General features: G+C 39.2%; 1 protein-coding gene across 3 annotated transcripts in view; it reads left to right on the top strand.

The window, feature by feature from the left end:
• Positions 1–14,188, top strand: part of USP3 (ubiquitin specific peptidase 3) — a 98,478-nt gene that overhangs the window by 658 nt on the left and 83,632 nt on the right. The window lies entirely within an intron of this gene.

Genomic DNA, 14,188 nt, shown 5'->3' with positions numbered 1-14,188 from the left:
CCCCCCGCCCCGCCCTGCTGGGGGGCTGTGCTCACCCGTGTTGCGGGGTCTGGGGCCGTGGGGGCGGGTGTCCGACCCCCAAGATGCGGCCGCACGTGTGGCGGGGCCCGGGGTGCGTCCCTCCTCGATCGCATGAGAAAAGCGCCGCTTTCCCGGCGCAGCTTTGTCTGGGCTGCGGGGCGCGCTGGGGCCCTTCGCCGCTTCCTCGGCCCCGCTTCCTTTCGTTTCCCTTCGCTCTCCGGCAGGCTTGGGCAACTCGATCCACGCCAGGTGGGAGCCCTCAGCCCCGAGAGGCGCTCGGAATTCGGAACTCGGGAGGCGGAGGTCGGAGTCTTTCATCAGCCAGGGAGGGTGAAGTTTGAAAACAGGCTGCAGGCTAAAAAGCTCGGGAGGCTGAGCCAGCAGCTGGTTTGGAGCGGCGGCTTGAGTTGCCTTTCAGATCTTTTGGGTTGTCTGAAAATGGGTTAGGATTCGCAAGTTCATGTGCTGTAGAACAGTTATTAGGTTTATGTAATTCTTTTGCGTTACTTCAGCATCTTAACTCCTTCTGCTGGGCTCTTTGGAAGCCCCAGTGCCCTCTTATTGTCTGCTCTAGCGGCTTAGGTTCGCACCAGCCACACTGCTCTGATTACTTCCTGGTGGGGCCCTGGTGCCGCCGCTAGTCTTTGTTTATTAGCTTTGAGATGATCAATGGTAGCTTGGGGTGTAGAGTAAAATTTGAATTGTGCATTTCAAAAACCGTAAGTTCATTTGAAGAAGTAAAGGAAAAGAGCAATGGTACAATTTAGGTGTGTGACATTTTTCATTGTGGTTTGACGCTGGGAGGATAGTTGAGAGAATGCCTTAACACTTTTGACAGGTTGCTGCTTAATGGTGATTATGCCCTTGGAGAAAAACATAGGCAACGCCACAAGGAAAAAAGTACTCCAGGGTAGGGAATAGAAATAACTGCAGTTTCTTGGAGCTTTCAGAGGTTTGATGCTTTGCTTGATTTTGCAAAGTCAGATTATCTTTTTCTGCATGAAGCCTTTAAAGATTAACTGGTTAATTGGTTTTATAGTGCCCTATTGCAATTTTTTATGAGGGTGCAGAAACTTGTACAAATTACCTCTCACCTAAGAATTTATCTTCCACAGTGAATGTTGAGTATGGGAAAACAAGGTGTATCAAATGGCTTTACAAATTGGGGGCGCATTGGCTATAATTGTAGCTATAGCTGTGGTGCTATAACTGTAACTTTTATTTTTTTCCCCCCCAAGAGATTTGAAAAACAAATGATCAAAGTAAACACTGGGAGAAGCATAGCTCATGAGAAATGATGCGCTTGCTCATCTGTGGTAAACTTCAGGGGTACGAAGTGGACAGCACACTTCTGGCTTTTTCTAGGTAAACTCATCAAATTTGAAGATGGCCTCACTGGGCACGAGTATCTAAAAAAGGAAAAGAGTTTATGCAAGTGGCAGATATCCTGTTGTGAGTCAGTCTTGCCTTTGTCGGTCAGGGAGTCCACTTGACTGTGGAAAAGAGTGCAGAAAATTGAGTGTCTCTTGAGGAACTTAGGGTAAAATGGAGCATAACTAAGACACTTGTGCTGATAGCAAGAACAAACTAGTATGTCTAGCTGTAAGGATGGGTTCATTTCTCTCCCAGGAGAAGGATGGCGTCTTTGCATCTTACAACAAAGTTTGTCTCTGACGTTATTTTACAAGGGTGGCTAGTCTCGTGCTTGGATTTGCAGAACGAATAAAGCTAGTTTTACAACTTCGTGGGTTTTTCTTCTGTCCATATTTTGTGAATTGGACCCATTTCATGTGGGCCTCCCATTTTAACCTGTTGGCATCCATTCATTGATATAATCTCTTACTGTGTTGAGCTTGATCTTGTTCTTGCCTGCCTGTTTCAGTGATTAAATGATTAGTAAATCTGTGAGTCCTTAACTAATTCAGCATCGTGGAGTAATATGTATTCTGGTATTTATTCTCTAACACTCTTGAATTTCTTTTCTTTCTTTCTTTTTATGTTTTTTGTTTTTTGGTTTTTTTTTTTTTTTTTAGTAGTGGACCAGAAGGGTAGCCCGTGTGTTGAATAATGCTGTGACCGAGTATTGAGTCTGATTACATTCTTATTAAGGAGGAAAAAAAAAAATCCCTGTTTTGGCACTCGGACAATAAAAGTAATGCCCTTGCCTTGTTTTCTTTGGGAGCCTGCAATTACACCGTAGTGAAACAGCCGTAAGGCAGCCAAGCAAATTGCAAAAGGCCAACATCCTAGGCTCTCCTAGCTAGCAGCACATCCTTGGACAAGTAATTTTTTCTTTCGAGCATCAGTTTCATTATTTCATCTGTAAAAAAGGGTAATTCTTCACATTTACTTCACAGGTTGCTGCTAGGATGAACAAAGTAATTTTTTGTGAAAATGTTGGGAAACTCCTGTACACTATGGAAGTAATAGGTGGTATTACAGGCCAGAGCATCTTTATAAATAGGACTCCGCATACTTAAATATCTAAAGCCCCTTAAATAGGGCCTAGGACAGACTGGCTTTATGCCGAATTATGCTTTGCAAGGAGATACATTACTCAACAAGATTAGGGGTGTAAGAAGTAATTCTACTTCAGCATTCACTTGAGCTTCTTATCTGTGGAAGGCACTGTGTGTTAGGTTATGTAATTTTGTATTGCAGTGGTTCTCAAACTTTTTGTTCTCAGGACCCCTTTATACTTAAAAATTATTGAGAACTCAGCCTTTGTATGGCTTGTATCTATTGATATTTTCTGTACTAGAATTAAAACAAAAATTTTAAATATATTTTGTTAAATCATTTACAAATAACAGTAATTAATCTGCTACCTGCTAATAGAGATAATGATTTATAGAAAATAACTATACTTTTCAAAACAAAAATTTACTGAGGAGAGTGGCGTTATTTTACATTTCTGCAACTCTGTTGTCTAGCTTAATAGAAGACAGCTGCATTTTCATATCTGCTTCTGCATTCAGTCTCTTGAGATATCACACATCATGTAGCCTCTGGAAAACTCCACTGCATGTTTGTGAGAGAATGAGGGTAAACAATAAAAGTAACATCTTAATATTATTCACGAAAATGGTTTGACTACACATACCCCCTGACAGGGTTTTGGAAACTTTCAGGGGTTCAGGACCACACTTTGAGAATCTACTACTATACATCTATAGTAATAGTGAAGGACAACTGCTCTAATCGAAATAGCTTTCAAAAATTAGAGAAATCCTGAAGGCTAGCAACATATATGTCTTTGGGGAGACTTAACGGAGTTTTTGAAGTATATTTTGGGAACAGATCCAGTTCTGTTGGGGTCCAGTCATCCGGTCCTCTCAAAAAAGTTACAGTCTAACCTGGTTGGTGAGAGACAGGAAGCTAACAGGTTAGAAGATAAATCCATGTTGTGGTTTAAGGTAAATGTTGAAAATAGCAATTTCCTAATAAGGTAAAAACTGATTTATGTCTAATCTTTGCTAAAGGCATTCTCATTTTAAGTGAAAAAGTTTTAAATAAAAACTAGGACATTTCTCTGAAGATCTTTGTTACGTGCACATACCAGATGTTATTTTCAGAAGCTGGAGACTGGGCATTTCTTATTTTTGTGGGTAAAAGGACTGAACCAGTAGTATAATACAGGGGGAAAAGCACAAATTGTTTAAAACGATGCCCTAAACACAGCTGTTTTAATAGCTAAAGAAAGCCAAAGAACAAGCATTTGGACCTCACGGGTTTGGGTGAAATGATATAGCCAGTTAAATTGGAGATATTTTAGTAGCATAGGCATGAGAATTTTCCCTGATTAATTCTTCAAAGGGCTGAGAATGCCTCTTTAATTTTCCAGTAAACAGTTGCCCTCACATTATTCTACCCAGGAAAAGTAAATATAAATGAAGTAAATGTTCTGCAGTTTGGGGTGGATATTAGAGATAACCTTGTTTTTTCTTTCTTTTTTCTTTTTTTTTTTACGATCCATTTAGTAAGCTGAGGTGCTGATTATTGATCCTTGCCAGTGGTAATAAATTTGTAATTTGTAGTAAAGCTTGTGTTAAAGGTGAGAAATTACCTTGATCTAGTGAGGGTTATTTTGTGTCATTTTCTCTCACAACCCTTGGTGTAAAGAAGACTCTAGTTCTAGATAGGATCAGTCATTTGTTCATCCTTAGGTCAAATGCATTTACTGCTTTTTGGTAGCACTGTTTGAGGTATTTATTAGGTGCTTAGCATGTAACAAGACACTCAGTAAATATTTGCTTAATGAATGAAGGAACTTTCCTCCATTTAGATCATGGCTGGAATGGCCTTAAACGTCATGTTGAAAATAAACACCAAGTGAACTTCCCCCTAGAATGCTTTCAGCAGTCCTTACTCCCAGTATTTTCCTCTGTAAGGTAAACTTTGACTGGATTATGAACAACTGGCTTGCAGTGTTACCACAATGAAATTGAATTCTTTTGACATTCTGTGTTTATAGATGGGCAGGTGGACATTTTAGTGTATACGTGGATGGGGCAGTTAAAAATCAGTGGACATGTGGTACTTTTTCACATTAATTCTGAAGGTTAACATTTAAATTTTATATACTTCTCCGAAGAACTTAAACTTTGTTGGTAATATTTGTAAGCTGAGGTCAGATGTAGTTGTTTATCCAGTTTTTCTGGCAGTGCTGCCCCCTGCCCCCAGAACCTTAAACCAGCCTCAGCAAAGTCTCTAAATAATTGGTAGTGGATGTGAAAGACCTAGAGTCTAGAATGTGCTCCATGTGTTTGTGTGAAGAGGTTGTAGTCTAGGCATTGACCCTAACATTTTGCTGTTGTGAAGTTCTGACGCATTGATCAGAAGTTATTTTCTATAATGGTATTCTTAGTAGTATACAAAGAATATCCTTCATGTCCAAGACAGAAGAAAGGATGGGGTTGAGGGGAGAATGTGAACTCTTTGTTCTGGTTTCCCATTATTCATTTATTCTCAAAATAATTCCTTCTCATCATTATTTGCTTTTGCAGGATGAGCCTTAGGCTTTTATAACATCCTGCTTTTTCTTCATTTTAATTTATGCAATTTCCTTCTTTATGGGAATTTAATAGATTCATTTTTGGGTTGTTGAAACTAGATTTAGAAATGTTTTATAGTATTTGTAGCTCAGTAAGCAGAATAGTGAGTAATTTAGTTTGTAGTTCAGTGAGTAATTTACATGTACATTTCCCCAAACTTTGTTTTTTCTGTCTTTTGGAGCTTTTCTCTCTTTCTTGAGCGATTTCATATATTTTTCTTTCTTTGAAACAAAGTATTATTTTCCTTTGATTAGGCTGCAGTTTCCCACCAACCTATTGATGGGTTTTGTGTTCAGCCTAGGCCTTGGAATAGAGTTGGGTTGGTAGTTTATCAGTACTTGAGGTGGAAAATGTGTACAGTTTAATGTATTTTAGTGTTTCATGTTTATTCATAGCTCCTTTAGACATGAGAGCAACTGCATTCTGGGTGTTTTGATGGAGCTTTCCTGGACAGATGGCTTAGAAGGAAGTGCTTAGATTCTCAGCAGGGGCTAGTACTTTTTGGAGGGTCTATTTGTCATGAAGCTTACCTTGATTGACAGTTTAGAATGGTGAGAATAGCATTAGTATCAGTAACAGCTTGTTCATCTTACCTAGAATTTTTTTGTGCCAAGACTTCTCAAGATGCTCTGTGATTCATAATAAGTCTGATTTGAGAGTGTAGGTAAGTGTAGGTATCTTTTAGATTGAAAGGAAATTTACCTAAAACTTGTTCATTGCCATTGTATCCTGGAATCTTTCGGGGTTTCGAGTGATCTTTGGCTTAGAAACTTGTATGTAGAGATCATCTTTTAACTGCTGTAAATCTGCAGATGTTAGTATCTCTAGTAATTCCAGATGTTTTCTCATTTATTAGTTTTACTGAGTAGGAGGAGAATGGAGAACAACATAAAGTAACTTCAAAGAAGTTTGCTAGCGTTTAATCCTGACTAATTTAATTAACTGCCCATCCTTGTAGTTTTTCCTGTTTTATGGATTGTGAAACTGAGACAAAGATTAAGAGAGTTGCTTAAGATGCTTGGGGGTATTAGAGATAGCCCCAAGCTTAGGTTCAAATACCATTCAAACCATACTTCTAGCTTGCCTTTTAAAAAGCAGGGTCTTTATTTTGTCATCCAGTAACTTAGTGCTTAATAATTTAAAGGATTTAAAGTGTTTGGAAACATGCTTGAAATAATTCCTTTGAAGATTTTTGACGTGAAATACATTTTAAAATCCACATTGAAAATAATTTGTTTTAAAATTCTGTTATTTGATTAGTTCCTCTCCCTGTTTATTGATTAAAGTGCAGGCAAGTTGGAACAAGATTGGTAATACAGTTGGAAGAAAACTGCTGTTCTTGAATTTCTTAACTTCATTACAGTTCAGATCTAATTTTTTTGTTGGCTTAAATTCATATTACTTTAGTTCAGATATAATAAACCAGCTTTCTCAGTATAGCTATGGATAAAATGCAGTTAGCTTTGGCTATTTTTAAAATGTGCTTCTGTTCTTGAAGTTGCCCCTTCTAATTTTTTTATTTTGTTTCTAGGAGAGGAGATTCTTCTTGGAGGTAGTTTTCTTGTGGGATGGGGGAGGGAGGGAATTCTTAATATATGGAATTTTGCTTTTGCTTCTGGTAGCTCAGAGGTTATTTAAATCTTTGCTTTTGGGGCGCCTGTGTGGCCTAGTCATTAGGTGTCTGCCTTCTGCTTGGGTCATGATCCCGGGGTCCTGGGATCGAGTCCTGGGATCAAGCCCTGAGTGGGGCTCCCTGCTCAGTGGGAAACCTGCTTCTCCCTCTCCCACTCCCCCTGCTTGTGTTCCCTCTCTCACTCTGTCAAATAAATAAAATCTTTTAAAAAAATAAATCTTTGCTTTTAGGCCAGTGTACTTTGTTGATTCCATTTAGTTATATTCTAAGATTTTCCAATTGTATTTCTTGTAAAAGTTAGTTATAGTCTTTAGACTACAAAGCTTAAAACAGATTTTCCTCTCTTAAGTACTGACAAGTATGTATGTGTGCTGGTTACAGATGTATAAAATGCAGATGAGCTTAGAAAGGCAGTGTCAGATTTTGAAAACTATTGTTGAAATTAAACTTGGACATTAAAAAATGAAGTTTATAGCTGTCTTAATGTTTGTGTGAGCTAAGTGCTTCATGATTAATAAATGCTAGGTGAAAATTGAGAGTTTATTTTTAAAGATTTATTTATTTATTTTGAGGGAGCATGTGTGCCCACAAGCAAGCTGGGAGGGGTAGGGACGGGGGAGAGAGAATCTTAGACTTCATGTTGCACTGAGCGGGGAGCCCCATTCAGGGCTCCATCTCACGACCCTGAGATCCGGACCTGAGTGGAAACCAAGAGTGGGCGCTCAACTGACTGAGCCACCCAGGCGCTCTGAGAGTTTATTTTTATGATGAACCAGCTCCTGTGTTTGAAAAGATATAACCAACTGGATTTTATCTGAAGACTTTGTATCCTGCTTTAGGATTAAATAGCTGTCAGTGGGCTATTTTCCATTTTGAGTAGACATTCCGTCCTGATATTTTTTCTTTGTTGTAGTTAGGTTTAAGACAGCCCTGTATAAATCTGCTTGCCTATTTATCCTTGACCTACCCTAAAGACTCTTAATTTTATAGACTGTTCTTGTACTATCTCATTACCAGGAAGAACAGGCTGGTGATTAACTGTCATATTCCTGCAGGTTTCACTGATTGTAAGATACTACACTTACTGTTTAGCCTCTTTAAATCTTTGTCCTTACCATGCGCAGATTTTCTTTTTTAAATAATAGATTATTGTCCAGATCTTTGTTTTGAACATTTGTTGCACAATATTGGGACGGTAATATTTTGATCAAAGTTTTTGAAGGTCATACTGCTATTTCAAGGAAACAATTTTTGGTATAGAATGTTTCCCTGGGAAAATTGATGACATGTTAGAGAAATGCTCTCATATAATATTTATTTTTAAAAAAGAACTATTTAAAACTTAGAGTCTTTGGGACTAGTACTTAGGTTATCGACTGAGGATTTTTCATTTTAGTGCCATACAGTAAAATGTCCTTTGATTTAATCAAGACTAACTCTAACTTCCACCTGAATTATTTTGAATGTTAATTGTGAGATGCATTAACATTGGAGAAATTGCTCTGTACCAGCTAAGGACTCAAGCTTCACCTTATGTGTGGGTAGTAGCTGCCAGACCTCAACATTCGTGACATGAGAGTTTAATTCTGAGAGCTTTCAGGACTACATCAGTTTCATTTCAGTAGTTTAAGTGCTTTGTGTGTAGTCTTTTTAGAGCTTCATTTAAAAACATTTTTAGGCTTTTGTGGGGTTTTTTCTTTGAACAACTAGTAGATATTTTGGGTAAAATGTGGGTCAGATTTTAAATTTGTGTCTACTGGTTGTAAAAAAAATATTCAAGTTCTTGGTTTTCGTTAAATAATTAGAACAACTGTTGAAGTTTGTAGGTTCCTCTTTTCTGTAATATTCGGTATCTAGCCTGTTAAGCAGAGATAAGTATGTGCCCAATTTATATTTTTTCTTTCCATTTCTTCATAAATAGTCACACTGACTTTAGGTGAATAAAGAGTTTCCCAGCACACCAGGAAATACAAGGGTCGTGTTCTCCACCCCCACCGCTTTTTGCTTTACGGCTTTCCTTCATTATGTAACCACAAAAAACTAGGAGGAGAGTCTTACAATGCAGATACTAAATCTACTGTTCTCTGAGTAAAGTCTTTGATAATGAGAGGTTCCTAAACCTCTTAATTATTTTATTTATTTATGGGAGGGAATGCTTCATTCATATATATATATATGTACATGTATATATATATGAATCTTTTCTTATATTGCATATACTTGCTATTGTTTTGAAATAATAGTTGTGTGGTATTTACATTTATGACTTGATTCATTGCTTTTTGAAGTTCCTGCTACTGTTTAACTGTGGATATTTACTCAGGCTGTTGGCAAAAAGCACGGAATAGCATCATATCTTGCTATATTAGATAAATGAAATATTGGATGTTAGAATTATTCTTAAGTGATTTATGGCTTTTGTTTTCATTCTGCATAATCTGCTTCATAGGGGAAGTTATTTTTGAAGCAATATAAACTCTTGGTGATTTTTCTGTAGTTATTTGTGTCTGGCCTTTCAGAGGCAAAAAGTGGCCCATTTTGACTCAGAATTGGCGATCTGCTTTGGCTTTAGCAGTTTTAAGCCTCCCCCTCACTACCTTCCCCTCACTGGGAGTTAGGGGCACGGCTCCAGTATTGAGCTGAGGCTGGTAGAGTAGGTGTGGCATAATAGCTTCATTAGGTCTTTCACCAAAGTAGGTCTGAAGAAGTCAGATTTGTGATAGGATGAATAATAACATATTTATTTAGTGCATTACTGTTTGGGGGGTTATATAGTTTCACATACATTGTTTCCATATGTTGTTTTCATTTCATGTTGAAAAGTGATTTCAGAAATTTCAAAGTAGGGTAAAATGCTTTTGCCAATGAGGGGACCAGCCGTATGGATCAGAATTTGCCTCTATGTGGAAGTCAGCAGGACCAGATGCCCTCTCTTTTCTAGCTCTGTAGGTAACTGGATCTGTTAATATATAGATGACACATTTTGGCCAGTTTTGAAATTACATTCTGTAGTAAAGGACACATACCATTAGCTCTGCAAATTCTGCTCGTAGTAGATACAGGGAATTCAGTTTGTGCCTAGCATATGTCAAATGATAAACTGCTATTGTAAGTTTTATGCCAAGTGAGAGATTTAAAACAACTTTTTAAAAGATTTTATTTATTTGTCAGAGAGAGAGAGTGTACAGGCAGGGGGGTGGCAAGTAGAGGGAGAAGCAGACTCCGGGCTAAGCAAGGAACCTGATACGGGACTCAGTCCCAGGGCCCTGGATTCATGACTTGAATCAAAGACAGATGCTTAACCGACTGAGCTACCCAGGTGTCCCCAACAAAATTTTAATTCCAGTATAGTTAACATACAGTTTTATACTAGTTTCAGATACACAGTACAGTGATTCAGCACTTCTGTATATCACCCAGTGCCATGTAATAGATTTTAGATATGTTTTTTTTTAAAGATGAAAAAAATGGTGTGGGTGATTGCATGAATTGATAGGATTTTATCACTTTACCTTTTAAAGATTAATTCATGGGGTGCCTGGGTGGCTCAGTGGGTTAACTGTCTGCTTTTGGCTCAAGTCTTAACCAAGCCCTGCATCAGGCTCCCTGCTCAGCTGGGAGCCTGCTTCTCCCTCTTCCTTACCCCCACCCCTACTTGTGTTCTCTCTCTCAAATAAATAAATAAAAATCTTTAAAAAAAAAATAAAGATTTATTCATGTTTTTAAAAAGGAATGCATAGACACAGTTAAGTGATAGTATCAGAAGGTTTATTTATTTTTTTAAAATTCTATTTATTTGACAGAGAGCACAAGCAGGGGGAGGGGCAGAGGGAGAAGCAGACTCCCCACTAAGCAGGGATCCCAATGCGGGGCTCAATCCCAGGACGCTGGGATCATGACCTGAGCCAAAGGCAGACACTTAACCGACTGAGCCACCCAGGCAGCCCAGTATCTGAAGGTTTAAACCACAGAAGTGATTGCCTACCCCTCCACCCTCAGTCTTACTGTCCACAGACTCTAAGGTCTATTTAGTTTTCTTTCTCATGCAGGTAAATACCTGTATACTTTTTTTAAAAAAAGATTTTTTTTTTTTTTAAAGATTTTATTTATTTATGTGACAGACAGCCAGCGAGAGAGGGAACACAGCAGGGGAGTGGGAGAGGAAGAAGCAGGCTTCCAGCAGAGGAGCCTGATGTGGGGGTCAATCCCAGAACGCCGGGATCACGCCCTGAGCCCAAGGCAGACGCTTAACGACTGCGCTACCCAGGCGCCCCTAAAAAAAAAGATTTTATTTATCGATTTGAGAGAAAGCGAGACCGAGCAAGAGAGAGAGCATGAGTGGGAGGGGAGAGGGAATGGCAGATTTCCCAATTCGGGGCTCCATCCCAGGACCCCGAGATCAGGACCTGAGCCAAAGGCAGACACTTAACTGACTGAGCCACTCAGGCACCCCAATACCTGTACTTCTAAGTAATACACTGTTATTTCTTAATTTATTGCTTTTAGGCTTTATCTCTTGACATCTTGCTGTGGTAAATGAGGACATTAATGTGTTTGTACCGTCCATCCTCCCTTCTGCCCCTCTTTCCATTTTTTCAGTATAATTAGATTACGAGTTTTGGTTAACATGGAGATGACTTTTTCTTGAATTTTATTTTTCCTTGAGTTAATAATTGCCTTTTTAAAAAGTTTTTTTTTAAGATTTTATTTTTGAGTAATCTCTGCATCCAGCGTGGGGCTCAAACTCAACCCAGAGATCCAGAGTTGTGTGCTTTACTGACTGAGCCAGTCAGGTGCCCCAATAAATGCCCTTTTAAAAAAGTTTACCTTGTATATATTTGCTTCCCAATATACTTATAAATCTGTCATATGTCTCTGAATATTATTTTTCAAACACTTAAGCTGATAGATAATCTCTTAGTACTATTTTTTCCCCCTGAATACCTCCTTTCCAGAGTCCTCCTCCTTCCATTTGAACTAGTTGTTCTCTAGGCCTATTGGATAGTTTTTACTCTATGATTCCCTTGCTCTTCTCTTGTATTAGATCTCCCATTTCCTGGGTCCCATGTTTTTCTCTTCCTGGGTTTATTAGGCTGTTTTGTTGGAGTACATCATCTAGTTCCTTTCTCATAGGAGGCAGATTTTTGACCCCAGGCAAGTCTGACACTTTTATTCTAATTTCGTACTTGATTGCTTGACTGGCTATAGAATATCAGAAATTATTTTTCTCCTAGAAATATGAAAGTGTTGTTCCTTTGTTTTTAGGCGTCCAGTGTTGCTGTTGAGACCCCAATGCCGCTCTGATTACTGTGCCTTCATATACTGTGTATCCTTTCTTCTCTCTGGAAGCTTTGAGGATATTCTTCTTCTTAGTGTTTTGAAATCTCAAAGTGATGTGTGGCATGGGTAGTTTTTCTTCTCTTGTGATGGGTACTCAAGGGGCCTTTCAGGCTCTCTGTTTGATAGCACACTTATCTTCCCATACTTACATCTCTTAATTTGTTCTTTTTGGAACTCCTGTTAATTGAATGTTGGGTGTCCTAGATAGAACCTGCAATTTTCTTATCTTTTTATTTCTTTGCCCTTTGGTTCTAGTTCCTGAGTTATTTCCTTGATTTTTTTCTCCCCCTGCCTTCCATTGAATTTTGATATTTAATCCTATTTTTAATTTTCAAGAGCTTTTTCTCATTTTTCTGATCATTGCTTCCTCATACATCCTGTTGCTATTGTTTTGCAGTATCTTTTCCCCTTACTCCGGGGTTTTAGAATTTGTTTGTTTTAAAGTTTTTCTGTGCTCGCTGCGTTGTTTTTGTTTCCTCTGGATTCCTCTTTTTCTTTTCTTTTCTTTCCTCATTACCCTGAGATCAGGAGTCGCATGTTCTACCAACTGAGGCAGCCAGGTGCCCCTTCCTCTTTTTCTTTTTAAAATGATTCTCTCTGGGCGCCTGGGTGGCTCAGTCAGGTAAGTGTCTGCCTTCTGCTCAGCTCATGATCCTGGAGTTCCAGGACTGAGTCCTGTGTAGTCAGGCTCAGTGCTGAGGGGGAGTCTTCTTCTCCCTCTACCCCTCACCCCACTTGTGCTCTCTCTCTCTGTCTCTCAAATAAATAAATAAAACCTTAAAATAAAATAATTGTCTCAGACTAGAGGTCTTTTCAAGGATTTGTTTTATCTTTGTCTGTCTGTCTTCGTATAAGAGTGAGGCTCTAAAAAGCTCTGTCAGTGGGCTTCACTGTGAGATGGGGGAACAAGCCATCTTCTTCATTGGAGGTAACAAAGAAGATGTCTGTATGAGAACTTTTATAGTTCCGTTCAGTTTTTCAGTCTTCACTCTAGGGGCTGTACGCCTGGTCACTGATGTTCTGACATCAGGGTGTAGGAAGTTCCATGATTCAGTTGTTCCTTACAGCCCTTAGATCCATTGTTTTCTTTCTTTCTTTCTTTCTTTCTTTCTTTCTTTCTTTCTTTCTTTCTTTCTTTCTTTTTAAGATTTTATTTATTTATTTGACAGAACACGAGCAGGGGGAGCGGCAGGCAGAGGGAGAGGGAGAAAGCAGGCTCCCCCTGAGCAGGGAGCCCAATGCGGGGCTCGATCCCAGGACCCCGAGATCATGACCTGAGCTGAAGGCAGACGGCTTAACCAGCTGAGCCACTCAGGCGCCCATTGTTTTCAATCCCGTCCTTACCCTTGCTGTCTGCTGTGCCCAGTGTCCCTGAGCCCAGGGCCACCTCCCACGTGCATTCTTCTCTGCTGGCAGTCAGGTGGTAGCTTCCTTTGCACTACCAAGATTATTACTGCTCTTCTAACTTCTTCCTGACTTCCAAAAACATGTGGAAATCTTTTGTGTGCTTTGATTGCCTCACATGTTCTCTTTATCCTTGGGTGTATCTGTTTAAGTCCTTTATTGTCATTTTTGTGGACATTAAGAGGGAGAGGAGATAAGAGAGAAGTTGGTTTGCCATGTTTTATTTGATGTCTGTTTTTTTTCTTTGAGAGAGAGAGAGTGTGCAGAGGAGGGTGTGTGTGAATGGAGGAGGGGCAGAGAGAGAGGGAGAGAGAGAATCCTAGCAGGTTCCACACCCAGCCCCAAGCTTGACCCCGGGGCTGGATCCCACTACTTCGAGATCACTGCTGGAGCCAAAATCAAGAGTCAGTGCCAAACCGACTGAGCCACCCTGGCGCCCTTTAGTGTCTATTTTTAAATGAAATATTTTAAATCAGTTTTAGGGCAAGATGCATTGTCCTATCAAAAATGGATCTTATTAGTTACATTCAGATAGTTAAATCATTAAAACTGAAATTTTGCATTACTCTATTTGAGTAAAAGATCGTACTCAGATTTACCTTCTCTTACAGATAGAGCAAAATATTGTTGCTATTATTAGAGTCAGCAGAAAGAGTAGGTAAACCAGAGGGTTTGACTCTGTTTAGGAAGCCAAATCACAAGCCAGACTTTAGATATGTAAAAGAAATGCAGGTGT

Source organism: Ursus maritimus, unplaced genomic scaffold (genome assembly GCF_017311325.1).
Source record: "Ursus maritimus isolate PB19 unplaced genomic scaffold, ASM1731132v1 scaffold_27, whole genome shotgun sequence".
Lineage (NCBI taxonomy): Eukaryota > Metazoa > Chordata > Mammalia > Carnivora > Ursidae > Ursus > Ursus maritimus.
The sequence above is the reverse complement of the archived record's forward strand: the minus strand, read 5'-3'. Positions and strand labels throughout refer to the sequence as shown.